At 45.0% G+C, this 16581-nt stretch overlaps 2 pseudogenes; one reads left to right on the forward strand and one right to left on the reverse strand.

Moving 5' to 3' along the window:
• Window positions 1–2914: 2914 nt before the first annotated feature.
• On the reverse strand, window positions 2915–10347 carry LOC136406382 (GTPase IMAP family member 6-like; annotated as a pseudogene).
• Window positions 10348–14989: 4642 nt separating this feature from the next.
• LOC136406598 (GTPase IMAP family member 2-like) lies at window positions 14990–16315 on the forward strand (annotated as a pseudogene).
• The last annotated feature ends 266 nt before the right edge of the window (window positions 16316–16581 follow it).

The raw sequence follows: 16581 nt of genomic DNA on the forward strand, positions 1-16581 counted from the left end.
TAAAGGTTTATTGATCTTGTTTACCCTTTCAAAGAACCAGCTCTTGGTTTCATTGATCCTCCGTATTGTTTCTTTAGCTTCTATGTCATTTATTTCCACTCTGATCTTTATTATTTCCTTCCTTCTACTACCTCTGGGCCTTACTTGCTGTTCTTTTTCTAGTTCTTTTAGATGAAGGGTTAGGTTGTTTATTTGAGGTTTTTCAAGCTTCTTAAGGAATGCCTGTAGTGCTATGAACTTCCCTCTCAGGACTGCTTTTGCGGTGACCCATAAATTTTGGGTTGTTGTTTGCTCATTATTATTTGTTTCTAGGAATTTTTTATTTCTTCTTTTATCTCATTGTTAACCAATTCGTTATTTAATAACATGTTTTTTAGTTTCCATGTGTTGGAGTATTTTTCAGTTTTTCTGTTGTGGTTGATTTCTAGTTTCATACCATTGTAATCAGAGAAAATGCTTGATATGATTTAAATCTTCTTAAATTTGTTGAGACTGCTTTTGTGTCCTAACATGTGGTCTATCTTAGAGAATGTACCATTAGCACTTGAAAAGAATGTATATTTTGCTGCCTTAGGGTGAAAGATTCTAAAGGGATCTATTAAATCAAGTTGATCTAGTGTGTCCTTTAAGTCTGCTGTTTGTTAATTTTCTTTCTTGAGGATCTATCCAGTGATGTTTTTGGGGTATTGAAATCTCCTACTATTATAGTATTGCTGTTGATCTCGCCCTTTAAATCCATCAAATTCTGTTTTATATATTTAGGTGCTCCTATATTAGGTGCGTAGATATTTCCGATGGTTATATCTTCCTGTTGGATTGCTCCCTTTATGATTATGTAGTGACCTTCTTTACCTCTTACTATAGTCTTTTTTTTTAAGTACATTTTGTCTGATATAAGTATTGCTACCCCAGCTTTTTTTTCATTTCTATTTGCATTAAATATTTTTTTTCCATCCTTTTACCTTCAGTCTATGTGCATCTTTTGTTTTAAGGTGTGTCTTTTGTAGACAGCATATGTAGGGGTCCTGTTTTCTTATCCATGCAGCTACCCTATGTCTTTTGATTGGATCATTTAATCCATTTACATTTAAGGTTATTATTGATATGTAGTTTTTTATTGCCATTTTATTCTTTAAAGCTGTATTTCTCTTTTGGTATATTTTTTTCCCACTTTGATCTGTTTACAGCAGGCCCCTTAACATTTCCTGCAGCATTGGTTTGGTTGTAATGAATTCCTTGAGTTTTTTTGTTTTTTGTTTTTTGTTTTTGTTTTTTTGTCTGAGAAGCTTTTTATTTCTCCTTCAATTTTAAATGATAGCCTTGCTGGATAAAGTAGTCTTGGTTGTAGGCTCTTGTTCTGCATTACTTTGAATATTTCTTGCCATTCCCTTATGGTCTCAAGGGCTTCTGTTGAGAAGTCAAATATTATCCTTATGGGGGCTCCTTTGTAGGGCCTTCTTTTCTCTAGCAGCTTTTAAGAGAGCCAAAAGGTCAGAAATATCCCAGGAACAGCTGGGTCCTGGGGCCTCTGGGCCTGTGGCTAGGCTTTCACAACTATTGTGATTGAAACTCCTCAATTGGTCAGGTCCCTCCCCAATGAAAGCTTTCACTGACATTCCTGCAAAGGTGAACTTTTTGCTACATTTCGAAGTGAAGGACAGGAAGCCCGGAAGCGAGAAAATAGCAAGCAAATGACCTACAACCTCAGAGTGGGGGATGAGAATTTTCTGGTTTGAGTCCTGGAAAGAAGTTGGGTGAGGGGAAATTTGAGTCTTACAGGGTATAATTTAACCCTAACACCATCATGTACAGAAATAATGTTACAAGAATGGTGGGGTGGGTTACAAGTCCCCACTGTCGACTTTTTAGTTCATTTCCATGGAAGTTTCTGTGGATTTTAAATAAAAGTTGTTATGAGATATAACTTTTGATGTTATTAGGAGAAGTTTCAAGACAGCAAAAGCCTGGTCTCTTTAGTCCTGAATTTGAATTTTTATTATTATTAAGTGAGAGGAAGGGAGACATTGAGACAGACTCTCACCTGTGCTCTAACCATGATTCACCTGACAACCCCTTCTGGGGCCCAATGCTCAAATCAACAAGCTGTCTTTACCACCTGAGGCTGACGTGCTTGACCTACCGAGCCATCCTCAGCACCCAGACCAATGCTCGAACTGAGCACTGGCTATGGCAGGGGAAGAGGCAGAGAAAGGGGAAAGTGTAGGAAAGAAGCAGATGGTAGTTTCTCCTGTGTGTCCTGGCCAGGAATTGTGCCTGGGAGGTCCATACAATGGGCTGATGATCTATTCACTGAGCAAGCCAGCCAGGGCCTGAAATTTTATATTTCACTTCTGCCATTCCCTACAGAAGGTAGCTAGGGAACCTCTGCCCCAGGGCTTGAAGAAAGGAAAACAGGGGTCTATCGGTGGCATTTCCCCTGTTCCTTACTATCCAGTTACCCCAGGTATTTGGACTCCCCAAGATGCGTCTTGAACATCACAGCAGCTAAAGTGCATCTAAGGTGTGTCGGGCTGTTGTTGAGGTTAGATGGCACCTGCCAATCAGAGGCAGGGCTGGCCCACTACCCGGGTATCCTCTGGTCCCAGTCCACACTGCTCCTATGGGCCCTGTCTCTAGGAGCTGGCCTCCAGAAAGACACCCACGTGACATAGACTTCTTCCAGTTCCCCAGGCAGGCTGTTCCCTATGATGTTTGTCACTCAGCTGCCACCTTTGCTGTTTCGTTGGGATCAAACCACAACAAGTATATACCGGGGTCCCAAACGGGAAAAGGTATGGAATTGAAATAAATGATAAACAGGGACTTAAAGATATACACACACACACACACACACACACACATACAGATGGGTTTGGGAGGATGCCACGGCAAACAGTCTCTACCGTTCCTTAACTGTAACCCTGTGCTCCCAGAAGCACATCCACTTTTATTCATAGAAAAAAATGTAGTCCATCAGCAATTCAATTAAGTTTGCAAGGCTACTCAAAGACAACCCCCACTATACCATCCAAATCTACTTTACACTAATAAGACACTAGCTTCCAGCCTCCTCCGCAGAACATGGGTGAGCGAAATGAGAATCAGGTGTAGCTCTTTGTTAACTAGGCAAATGAGGTGAGGTTTGGGCCTAGCGCCTCTGTCCAGATTGTAAAAATACCCTGTTTATTTATTCGGTCCCCAACACGGGTTCCTTTTCTACTCTGGCTTCTTCTATATGAGAGTCAATATCCTACTGAGGAACCCTATCACACCCCAGACACTGACCCCAGGCATGCTTTCTCCCCACTAGCAAATGAGAAGGGAAGGGGTGGCAGGTCAGGCTGAGACAGGGTTAAAAATCACGTTTGTTTTCTCCCATCAGAAGGCAGATACAATGAGAGGGGACCCTAATGACAACATCCTTAACCTAAGTTGTTCTTAGATAAGTGCTTCTTCTGGGCCCCCATGCCCAGTACCAGGTGTAGGGGCCGCCTCGGACCAGGCCTGGCTCCGGGGTACCCCTCACCCTCTGCTCTCATTCCCACCACGAAGTTTTCATGAGGCTCATTCGTTGGGATTCAAGAGCCCCTTTCAGAGGAGAATAAAAGGGCTGTTCGTCCTGCCTCCTCCCTCTTCCTGCTTTCTTCCTCCTCCCTAGCCCCACAGCTGCCTCCCCACATGCCTCAGAGCCATTGCTGTGTCCTGACCCACCATGCAGAGCTGGTACCTTAAAAGTCATTATGCCTGTCCCCTTTATGGGTGAGGACATAGCCCAGGGGCTGTGAAGTCACCTTGTCAACATCCCACACTGGTTTGCTATCATCCTTTAAGGTTGACCCCAGTGACCCCGATGCTGTGGGGGTCACATGACAATGAGGCGTGACCTGCCCTCTGGAAGCTTTGCTTCTATAGGGATGCAGAGAAGAATGTCAGGAAATGTGATGTCAGTGCCAGGAGAGGTGCCCCTGGGGCAGCGTGCAAGGAGCACCACGTGCTCGGGAGCTGCGAGGAAGGACCGGGAAGGGAGCTGCAGACTCTGTAACCCACCTGACAGTGACCTGGAGATGGATCTGGGCAGTGACCCAGGGAGGGTGAGGGCTGGTAGGAGGGGAAACAGGGCTGAGGGAGGCTTGCTGGAAGCAGCTGTCCCTGGCTGCAGTCTGCTACGTGCTCAGATGGGTGCCCCCTTTAGGAGGTGTTTGTGAGTGTCCTCAGATGCCCTCTGGATGAGTCTCAGGCCCTCCCAGCAGGACTCATCCTGGGGCCTGTCCTCCGCGCCTTGGCCTGGGGCTGGCTGCCGGCCCTGCCCGTCCCCGAGCAGGGTTTGCCCGCAGTGTCGGTACGCCTCGTTGCTGTAGTGGCGGCCCTCGTGCTCCCACAGGACCACCCCGACCTGCTGCAGGAGCTCCTGCAGCTGGGCCTCCTGCTCCGTGCCCTCCGCCCTGTGTTGAAGGACGGAGGACATCGTCCAGCCAGGCCAGCTCCCGGTTGTCGGTCTCCCGCAGGTACTCGTCCAGAGAGCCACCGTCCAGGTCCTCCTTCTGCGTGAACACCAGGACAGTGTAGGCCAGGACGCCCACTCCAAAGACCTCCTGCAGGCACCGGACCACCTGCTGGTCCTCCGCGGTGAACCGGCCCAGCTCTGTCACCAGGAGCACCGCGTGTGGCCCTGGGGAGGAGGAGGTGAGGGCCATACAGCAGCCCTGAGTGGCCACTGCTAGTGGGAGCTGCGGGGACAACACATCAGGGGTGTCGATCACCTTGAGTGTCTTCCCGGCCCAGACTCAGGTCCCATTCCCGACGGCTGTGGTCCCTGGTTTAGCTCTGAGCTTGGATGTAAACGTCTCCCTGCCCAGGATGCAGGTTTTCCTGCTGCCGGTTTTCCCCACCAGGAGGAGCCTCAGCCTCTGGGGGTTCTGCTCCTCCGCCCTCGGACCTGGAGTGTCAGGAGAGAGCAGAGGGAGTGGGTTAGAGCCCAGGCACCCCGTTCAGCTTCATCAGCGGCCTCACCCCTGGATAAACTCCCTGACCTCAGGGGCTGGTTGTCCTGGCAGGAGGGACAAAGTTCAACATCTGCACCATGGACCTGCCCAGGGCTCACATTCTTCTCTTGAAACAAAATTTTTTTTATATTGTGGTAAAATATACACAACATAAAAATCAGTGTTTTAACTGTTTTCAGGTGTACAATTCAGTGATATGAGTGCCTTCACATTGCTGTGTGGTCATCACTCTTACGCATCTCAAGAACTTTTGATCACCCCAAACTAAAACTCTGTCCCCACAAAATAGTAACTCCTCATTCCTCCATCTGCCGAACCCCTCTAACTAGCAGTCTATCTTCTGTTTCTGTGAATTCTACTATTCTAAGGACTTCAAAAGAGCAGATTCCCACACGTATGACTTTTTGTCTTTGGTTTATTTCACTTGGTGTAGTGTTTTCCAGATTCATCTATACCGGTGTTTCCCAACGTGGGGCCCACGCCCCACAGGGGGGCAATTCAATAGTTAAGGGGGGCAATTTGAAAATGGACTCGACGTGACTTTAACTCTTTCGCCCCGGGCCATTTAAATGCAATGCTAGATATCGGTGCCAAATTTAACAAAAAATGCAATGCTTAAATAATTGCAGTAAATAATTACTAAGTATAATTTCGTTTGACGATACCAAAATATCAACTGGGTGATTGGCGTCATCAAGTAAACTTCATCCTGGGTTCACGGCGGAGCGTGCCATCTGCCGTGGGGAACCCTGGACATTTTAAAAACTCACTAAACAATGCAGTTATTCTCACCTAATTGGCCCATCGCAACTTCTGTAGTGTTTCACATCATTCAGTTGGTATTAATTTGAAATAAGTGTCAGTCAAAACTGTTGTAAAAGCTCGTTGATTTAATAAATATACATATATATATTGTATAGATATAATTGGTAAGTATTTGATTTTATTTTTATCAATATTAAACTCTTTATTAAGTACTTCTTGCATCGGGGCTAGAAAGCAATAATATTTTATAAATATTATTGGGGCTATAATAGTGCATGCACGACAATTTTAATTTTAGAAGCATAACTTTCCAGAAAATTTTGTCAAGTGGAAAAAATATAGATACCTTTTGATTTGCGGTGGTAGTGTAGTAAATATGTTATATACATTTTAAAAAATATGAATTTTTAGTATACGTTTACTCTGTCACATTGAATATATTTTAACACATATTTTAATATTAGTTTTTAATTGATCTTATTTTTATTTCTTATATCCCATAGTAAAATGAGTGGTGCAAGCAAGAAAAAAACTCGTCAATATTCAGAGGAATATTTAAAATTTGGGTTCATACCCGCTGTTCACGATGAGCGGATTCCTTTTTGTCTTTTATGCCAGCAATGCTTGACCAACAAATCAATGAAATGAGGTCGTCTTGAGGCACATTTGAAGGCGAAACATAGTGCTCATATTAATTCAGATTTGAGTTACTTTAAAACTTTAAAGAAAAATTTTGAAAAAAGAACAACATTAAAGTCTCTATTTACTGCTCATACTTCAACTAATAATCGTGTTCTTGAGGCTAGTTACCAAATTTCTTTATTCATCACTAAAACTGGAGAAAATCACACTATAGGAGAGAATTTAATAAAACCGTCAACATCAGCATTTCTTAAAACGGCTCTTGAAAAAGATGACAAAGATGTAAAAGCTATGCCACTCAGTAACAATTCTGTTAGCAGAAGAATAGATGAAATGAGTGAGGATATTGAAAAACAACTTATTGAAAAGCTGAAAACAAGAAAATTCTCCTTGCAAATGGATGAATCAACTTTGAGAGACAGTGAGGCAGTATTGATAACTTACGTAAGATATATTGATAAAGGACATTTTGCTGAAGAAATGTTGCTCTGTAAAATATTAGAAAGCACTACTACCTCCAAAGATATATATAATAAGCTAAAAAACTACTTAGATGTCAATGATATACCAATGAAAAATATAACATCTTGTGCTGCAGATGGTGCTCCCAATATGATGCACAAGAAAAATGGCTGCTTAAAATTGATAAAAGATGCGAATCCAGAAATGATTCTTGTGCATTGTGTTATTCATAGGGAAAACTTGGTAGCTAAAAACATCTCGCCTGTTCTGAATGAAGTATTACATACAGTAATAAAGTGTGTTAATGCTATTAAAGCTAGTGCCAAATGTGAGCGTCTTTTCAAGCTATTTTGTGAAGAACAAAGACCATGTGAGACCATGTGAGACTTTTACTTCATACTGAAGTAAGATGGCTATCTAAAGGAAACTGTTTGAAAAGATTTATGGAACTGTTTGATACTCTTAGTGATTTTTTAAGCGACAAACCTGAAATGAAGTATCTGTTAACAATAGATGGTAAAGCATTTGTGAGTTATTTAGCCAATATCTTTGAAAAACTAAATATATTAAATAAGCAACTTCAAGGAACAAATAAAACTCTTGTTGATGCAAAAGCAAAGATATTTGGTTTCATTACCAATATTGAGTTATGTCAGAAACATATTAACAACAAAAACTTTAAACAGTTTCATTGGCTCCAAAAATGTGAAGTAACTGATACCACTTTACTTGTTATCGTCAATCATTTGAATATTCTATCGGCTGATTTAAAAGAAAGATTTTCTGATTTAAAACAAATTGATTTCCCAACATGGATGATGCAGCCAATGTTAGTGGATTTGTCTGATATATCAAATATGCACTATCAAGAAGAACTCGCAGAATTGCAAAATGATGAGTCAGTTAAAGCTTTATTTAATATCAAAAGAGCGATGGCATGGCTTTGTGAAGAAACAGAAATCAAATACCCAAATTCAACCAAATGTGCAAGAAAACTATTGCTACCGTTCCATCTTCATTTTTAGCTGAATGTGGATTTAGTGCTGTAAATGATTTACTGGTAAAAAAAAGAAATCGGCTGGATATAACACAACGTGGAGACTTGAGACTAAAGCTAACCAAATTGGAACCTAATATAAAATCTCTGTGCAGCAAGCATCAAGTGCAAGGATCACACTAAATTAAAATAATAAATTAATATAGAAAAATCTGTATTAAAATTATTTGGAATTTAAATTTCTGTTTTTCATTATATGTTTTGAAATTTTACTTACTGTGTTTTGTTAACAATTTCATAGTGATTTCTTCCTAGAACCTATCATTTATGTTTATTAAGTGAACAAATCAATTTTTTAATGTTAAAAATTATGTATGTTACATAGGGGGGACATAAATATTTTAGAAAGGTTAAGGTGGGGCATGGCATAAAAAAGGTTGGGAAACACTGATCTATACTGTAGCATGTGTCACAATTTCCCTCTTTTTCATGGCTGAATAATATTCCATTTTACAGATGGACCACATTTTGTTCATTTATATATGGACATTTGAGTTGTTTCCACTTTTGCTATTGTGAATAAGGCTGCAGTGAACATGAGTGTACCAATGCCTGTTTGAGTCCCTGTTTTGAATTCCTCAGGGTGTGGCGTCTGTGTTTATATCTTGTCCCTCAGGTGACTGACCACATCACCTCCATCAGCTTTTCCAACAGAGAACGTGGGGACGGTGGGACTTCGCAGCCAGACCTCTGGCTCCACAGCACAGAGGCACACTGGGGCCACATTCTTAGGCTACATCCTTGACGTTTGGGCTGAATAGTCCCACCCAGCCGAATACAGGAACCACTGGGAGAGAGATAACTTGGATCTGCCAACTTAACATTGAAAAATCTAATGGTGAGGTTTTAGGAACGAGGGGCTGAAGGAGGGGAAGAGACTTCCTTCTCCTGGCCTTTCAGGTTTCTGACCCAGAGCACATAGAGATGCATCAAAGGGCACCTCTGGTTTCCAAGTCTATGACTCACTGGAGACATTGACATGTCTCAGCGACAGCCCTGACCCTCCCAGAGGCGGGACTGGCATCCTCGGCTGGCTGACCCACCAGCCAGGTCTGACTGAGGATGCTGGCTCCCTGCAGTCCCCCAGTAGGCTCTGAGAGGACTGTGAAGGTGGTGTGTTCACCCTCACCGATTGGAAGCTGGCCGAAGACAGGAACCCCCATCCGGGCGAGTCAGGAGCCAATGCACACCAAATCTACTGCTGCAGCTCAGGAGAGGCTTTTAGAAGCAATATTTAACCTCAATTGCCACGAGAAAGGGCAAATCAGGTGTCAGCACCTATGTTGGTAATTTTCCCTTGAGGTTTATTAATATGGCTCTCTCCCAATGACTCAGGACACTGATGTGCATATAGTGAGAAAGTCATTTGTGTTCAAATATATAATGAAACACAAGTCATTTCTTCTGGCCAGGAAATGGATGGGTGCCAGCACTCCTAAACTCTCTCTCCCTGGGTTACACAGAGAATGGAGTTCAGCCCATGACTGTTAAGTACCTGACCCTGACGCAATAGCTTAGGGGGAGAACCCCTGAGAAGGCCCAGTCTGGGTCTGAGGCTGCTGCTCAGTCACATGGTGCTCGCAGTCCCTGCGACCTTGAACGCTGCCACATCTGAACGTGCTGGGAGCACCCACAGGGCCTGTTGGCTTGCAAGCCTTTGCCAGGGCTCGTCATCTTGTCACATCCCCTTCCAGAGGGCATGACTGATGCCCTCTGTCATCTCCTTTCTCCCACTGTGTCTGCCAGAGGCCTTTCCCTCTTACTGAGTCAGGGTGGGCAAGGCCTCACCCAAAGGCTCTCTGATGGGGCATCCTGACTGTGCAGTGCCCTGCTGCCTCTCCTAGCACACCTCTGCACCTCACAAGGCCCTGCCCACACCTCTCTCAGGTCCTCATACCCTGGGAAGTCGTTTCACCTCCAGACATGTCTTGCTCAGGGTGCTGGGGCGGCACAGCTGCAGGACTGACTGGGGGAGTTAACTCATACTCTTCCTCCACCTGGAGAAATAACAGGTCTGCCTAATGGTTCAACCGAGTTTTAAGAGGCTCCTGAATTTGCCATTTTCTTGCTAGAAGGAAGTTTCTGCATTGCTTTCAGCTGGGGGTGGACTGAGTGAGGAGAGGGGAGGAGGTCTGAGACATTCTCTACCTCCTTTAGTGAATTGTTTCTCTCTCTCTTTCTCTCTCATTTCTGTGTCTGTCTGTCCCTTCCCTCCCTCTGGGTTTCTCTCTGTCTGTCTCTCCCTCTCCTCTGTGGTCTCTATCCTGAGTTTATGCAATTTCACGGAGAAGGTGCAGTTGGCCTGCAGCCTGAGGAACGGATGGCATCAGGGTGGACCGCAGGTCTGGGGGCTGCCCTGTGAGGAGGAGGAAGGGGCAGAGACGCAGAAGCAGGTCCACTGTCATGTCCCGGGGTGGTGGAGAGATGTCCTTGTGCAGCAGGTAGATGTCCCAGAATAGCAGGGTGATGTTTCGGGGCTGTGTGGAGATGTCCCCGGGACGGCGGGGAGATGTCCCCGGGGCGGTGGGGAGCTATGTGGCCAGTGGCAGAGGGCGTGTGTGGTAAGCTGCTGTGCGGGGCTGGCTGCAGGGAGCTGGGTGTCGAGGCGCATGGGCTGGTCCCTGGGGAAGGCCTGGCAGTGAGGATGGCAGAGGCTGGGGTAGGTGGGAGGGCACTGTGGTGAGGGGGCTAGTAACCTCGGCACAGGAACTTCACAGTTTGGAGACACTCCTGCCCGGAGCCAGGAGACCTCAGTCCCATCTCCATGACCATCAATTAGCATGGTCACGCTGCTTGGGTCTCAGTGTCCCCATAAGTGCGAGTGCTAGTCCTGAGCTAGATGTATTGTGCTCCTTATAAGATTCCAACACATTTTATGACATTTTCTAGAGCAACTTTTCATCTTGGCAAAGAGGGCTGTGTCACCCCACCTCCTGGTGACAGAGAAATGTACCCTGCTGTGACCCGTACTGCCTCGTAGTTCCCTGTCCCATCCTGCTGTGTCTGCTCGAGCTCCTCTGTGGGGTTGGGACAGAAAGTACATGGCCCCAGGACTGTTTGCCAGCACAAGCAGGACACTCAGAAAGACACAGCCAGGGACCGTCTTTAGGTGAAGGCTCTGGCGTGTGGGGACACCTGACTCGCGGGGTGGGGCTCTGGTCTCCCTGACCAGAGCCCCACCTTGCTACACTCCATAGTGCTGTGTCCAACATGGAACACGGAGCACATACGTCACCTTGTTATGTTTCTCAGGAAGTGAAACTCACTGAAGCTTTGTCCCCAAGATTCAGCAGTGACTTTGAGGCAGGGCACAAAGGGTACAAAGTTCTCTTAGCTTTTCAGCAACAGCTCTTCCTTATACCACAAACACACACATATGTGCAACAAACAGGCATACACACAGACATAACACACACAAACACAAAAAACATGCCGCTCACACAATGCACTCAAACACACAAGAAAAACTCATAATACATGCAACTCACACACATATACTCACTCACAAACACAACATACACAAATACACACAACACACACAAACAACACATACAAAAACACAAAACACACACTCACAAACATGATACACACATATCATACATAGACAACAGACACACAGAAACACAAATACACATATATATGCCCACAAACATGCAAACACACCAACATAACACATATAAAAACACACCATACACACACACTTACAAACACAACACATACACAAACATACACACAGACACAGGCACACTCACCCACACCCTGGGACTCACCATGGGGCTGGCGGTTGAACAGGAGGAATGGCCATGTCCCCCGACTCCCAGGACTGTGGGCTCTTGTGAGTTCTTGGTTTCTCCTTTTGGGACAGACACATCGCAGGTTTCTGGGGGCCTTGACAGGAGGAAGTAGGACAAGGTATTGCAGGCTTTTGAATACAAAGAATCCATTGCTTATATTCTTCAGCAAACCCTGGTGGAAAGCCCCTCTCCTGCAGAGCTGGAGACAGAGGGCTGCCTGCTGTGCTGAGAGACAGGAAATGGGTGGGAACACTGGGGCCAGGCTGTTTGCAGAAACCCTGCTGTTTGCATGTCGCCTGCAGCCTCAGTAACAGAAGCAGGAAAAACAAGAGCAGGACACTGTTATTATTTTGACGTTGAGCTAGCATAACTAGAACTCAGAGGCTGAAGGAAAGGATTTTACCTGAGGGCAATGGTTGTTAACTACTCCCCCACTTTGGAGAACGGCCGAGTCCTGTAGCTGTCCTACGCCTTCACTGTCATGACAAACTCAGTCTCTTTTCTTCCCCCCAATTCCTCCTTCCTTTAAATATTTTCTCTCAGAGCCAGACTTTGGACTTGAACTGAAATATCAGCTCTTCCTGAGTCTCGAATTCAATGTTTTCATATGGGAATGACACCATTGGGTCTCCTGAGACTCTGGTTTGCCGATAACTGATCTTCGGACTGTTAACTCCATAGTCACATGAGCCTATTCCTTATAATAAATCATGTGTGCCAATCCTTCATAATAAATAAATATTCTTTATAATAATAAATCTCTTTATATATGTGTACACACACACACATACACACACACACATTCAGTGTCTGACCACCCCAAAATCTGTGTCCTATCTGAGTGGTTCTAATATTTGCTTTGTGTCTTCAGGTTGTATTTTTTCTTCTACCTGTTAGCATGCCTTGTGATGTTGACAGCTGGATGTGACATATCAGATACTAGGAACTGAAGCAAATAGGCCTACAGTGTTTTGTCTCACCTGATGTCTGTGAGTTTCCCATAGGACCCATGTTTTTAAGCTTTGAAAACTTTATTGATTTCTTTAACTTTTTTTTTAATTTACAGTTGACATTCAATAGTATATTAGTTTCAGATGTATGGCATAATGGTTAGATATTTATATACCTTAGGAAGTGCTTAATATCAGTGACTATGTTGTGTTGCACTTTAAGCACACTGAAGGGACTGCCCAGTGAAGGACCAGAAGAATTTAAGACAAACTGATACAGTGTGTACCAGAGTGCTGTTCACACACATCCTGGTCTCCCTGGTAGTGAGGTCAGGACCCTGCGATTACTCCTCATGGAAGGCTGGGGTCAGAGAGCAACACGTGTCACTGCTGGTCTGTGAATTTAAAGGCAATCTAAGCTTCCTATTCTCTCTCCCCTGCTGAAATGACTGTCAGATAAACAAGGAACAAGAACATTTGAAGGATTTCCACGTTGACACTTTGATTTGATCTTTCTGAGTGTAGACATTCCCAGCTATTACCCTAGGCACTACCTAGATCGTCATCTCCGAGAGTTGTGTTCCCTGGAATGACAGGGCTGGACAGGAAAGGGAGACAGGGGTCCCAGGGAAGCCAAGAGTGAGCCATTTCACATTGCTGTGAGGGTTGGTGACTGTCACTCTCCGTCTGACTAGTACAACACAGCTTCTCTCAGGCTCCCCCTCTGTCTCACTCTGTGCTGTCTCCTATCAGAGGTGTCCCCTGACCCATGCCTTCCCTCCTCCCCCACGTGACTGCTTTCAGAACACTGGCTGCTAGTGATGAGGCTGACTTCCTTCTCAGGGTGCCTTGGCATTTAGGCACACGTGTGCCGGCGAGGACACAGCCCCAGTGGGAAGGAACTGAATAGACCAGCTTCCCCAGGGGCCTTCCTGGCTTCCCTGTCCAGGTGAAGTCATTTTCTCTATTGACAAGAAAGAACAGAGGGTCCACAGGAAAGCAAATCACTCCTGATTACACCTCCCACGTGAACTGTTTGTTTTGCTTATGTGGCATAAGTGGGAATGTCAGACTGACACACGGTGGGCTCCTCTGCGGCGGGGAAGCTCAGCGGAGGTGACAGGGGAAGCAGACCTACACGGGTTTCTGGGGTTTTTTTTCTCTTGGCACTGAGCTGGGAGGTCACCAGTTTAAATGGGGAGCCATCAGTGTCTTTTATCAGGTAAGCCCACCTTCAGAGAAAGTTGTGCAGTCTAGTTCCCAGGTTATGCTCAAGTAAAATTTTTTTAAAGAACACATTCACCCTATTTTAAGGGAACGGTTTAGAGTGACTTCCTTCAGCATATGTGAAGCCAGTTTACAGGAACTGTGAAGTTAATATAATTTAGATTACACATTACTGGCAGAGGTTCCTTAGCCAATGACTAGCCCTCACTGGAAAGAGTTTGGGCGTTAACATGTGGCCAGGGCTTTCTGTGCCTTTTCACTTTGGAGGTGCTGCCAGATCCAAACAAGACCCTCACTGGGTGACTTTGGGGAAGTGACTTGTTTGTTCACCTTGTCAGCTATGTGTAAACAATATCAGGCATGCCTGTGAATGTACTAGAAAAATATAAGGGTCTTGCATGATTCAGAACTAAAAGTTAATAGGTTGTTTTTGCTGTTTTCTAGGTCTCCGGTCTCTCTGTCCCTCAGGATCATCAATGGACCAAAATGAAAGCAGTCACTCAGGTAAGGAAGTGACTTTAGGTGTGTGTGCTTAATTTGCCTTATTCTGTGCCTATTTTATATGCAGATCATGCTATTCTCTCCAAGCAGAATGCAAGCTATTAGCTGTTTATTCGTAAGGAAGAATCATTTTACATTGCCCATTCCAATATACCCCTGGTCCAGCCACTGTATTAGCTGTTACGACCACACCCCTGCCCAGCTGAGATAAGGAGAGCACTCTCTGGCCTTGGAGCAGAGTCAAAGTGCTTAACCCACCTGGGCTGCAACCCACAGTCTTGGCTCCGCTTCTCCAGTCCCGGTAACCTGATCTTCCAGAGGGCCAGGCAGAGTGATTCAGGCAGGCCTTCAAGATGACACCAGTTTCTAAGTCACTCTACTGCCACCCCCACCTCCCCCAAGAATGTTTTCTTAGGATGCAACCTGGTAATACCTGCAGTCCTAGCGAAAGCCAGATGTTCAAAAACCGTAATTAGTTTCTTTTATTTGATCATGGAGTTAGTTTCTAGTTCCCAAATGCAAAATATCATGAGAATATCTTTTCCATGCGTGAGGATAACTCCTGATCATTAAAAATATTCCATCGGCATGATCAGTAGAGTAATCACACTTGCGCTTAACAGGGCTCTGTATGAAGAACCAGCCCGGCCAGGGTCAGAGCTGAGGATCATCCTGGTGGGCAGAACAAAAACCGGGAAAAGTGCCACCAGGAACAGCGTCCTGGACAAGGGAGCCTTTTGGTCCCAGCTGTGCGCCCAGCCCTACACTAAGACCTGCAGCGCCAGTCCGGGCAGCTGGGGCAACAGAGAGCTGGTCCTGATTGACACGCCAGACATGTTTTCTGGACCCGGCCACTCTGATGCCCTGCACACAGAGGTGCACAGGTGCTACCTGCTCTCAGCCCCGGAACTCCACGTGCTACTCCTGGTGACGCAGCTGGGCCAATTCACCAGCCAGGACCAGCAGGCCGCGCAGAGGGTGAGGGAGCTCTTTGGAAGGATGCCCTGGGACACACAATTGTCCTCTTCACCCACAAGGAAGACCTCGCTGGAGGCTCCCTGATGGAGTACATCCACGACTCAGACAACAAAGCCCTACACACGCTGGTGGCAGCGTGTGGGGGACGAGCTTGTGCCTAAACAACCGGGTGAGAGGGAATGAGTGGGCTGACCAAGTGGGGGAGCTAATGGGTGTGATTGAGAGTCTGATGGTGGAGAAGAGGGGGGGCCCACTATACCAATAAGCTGTACCGCCTAGTAAGAGGACCAGAGTGTGGGCCCGAGCAGTCAGAGGAAAGAGTAAGGATTTCAGAGGGGCTCTTATACAGCACATGGAAACTCAGAGACGTCACACAACTGTGGCCAAAGAGAATTGCTTAAAAAGAGTCCTAGACAAAATATTAGTGTGCATTCTATTTTATATTCAGTTGTTTGTCAAATTGATAATTCTGTTATTTTTTGTATTGCTCAGAATAAGCAGGTTTTTTTACTGCTTACTCTGTAGCTTGTGCAGTTTGGTTTGTAGCTTACTGTTAACTGTGCTCAGAAAATTAATGGTAATTCCTAGACGGAACATTGTTCTGGAATGCAAGAGTCCTGGAGGACAGTGATGGACCAGTAACTATAACTGTGACATAGAGGGTGAGTCACCAGACCTCCTCTATACACTGCGGCACCTGACATCAGTAAGTGTTTCTGGTGCTGCAAAGTGTTTAAACCTTAATAGCACTTCATTTACCAATGAACAAATTATTATAAAAGTTACTGTTTGTTTTGAAATATTATACAAAATCTTTTTGAAAGCTGTATACATACTATTTCTTCCATTTGCAAATGTCTAAAGCCAGTTTTATGTTCTTAGATACTAATTTCCTTCTTAAAATGCTATGATTTTTACTGAATTAAATAAAGATAAAATTTCTACTGAATGTAATAACAATAATGAGTAACCTGTAAAGTTCCTGAAATTACATCTTTAATTCTGTCCTTTCAACAATGAAACCAATTATGCCCACTAACGACACACAGACACACCAACACAACTGGTGTCTGTCAGAGGCGTGTGTTCATTCGTACACATGTCAGTGGGCCCCTGCACAGCAGATCCTCCATGGTGGTCAGTGGTCACATTCAGTCCTTTTAGTAGATTGGTCTGGGGGTAAATTCCTTCCTTTGACATAC

The sequence above is a fragment of the Saccopteryx leptura genome, chromosome 5 (assembly GCF_036850995.1).
Source record: "Saccopteryx leptura isolate mSacLep1 chromosome 5, mSacLep1_pri_phased_curated, whole genome shotgun sequence".
In the NCBI taxonomy this organism is placed as follows: domain Eukaryota; kingdom Metazoa; phylum Chordata; class Mammalia; order Chiroptera; family Emballonuridae; genus Saccopteryx; species Saccopteryx leptura.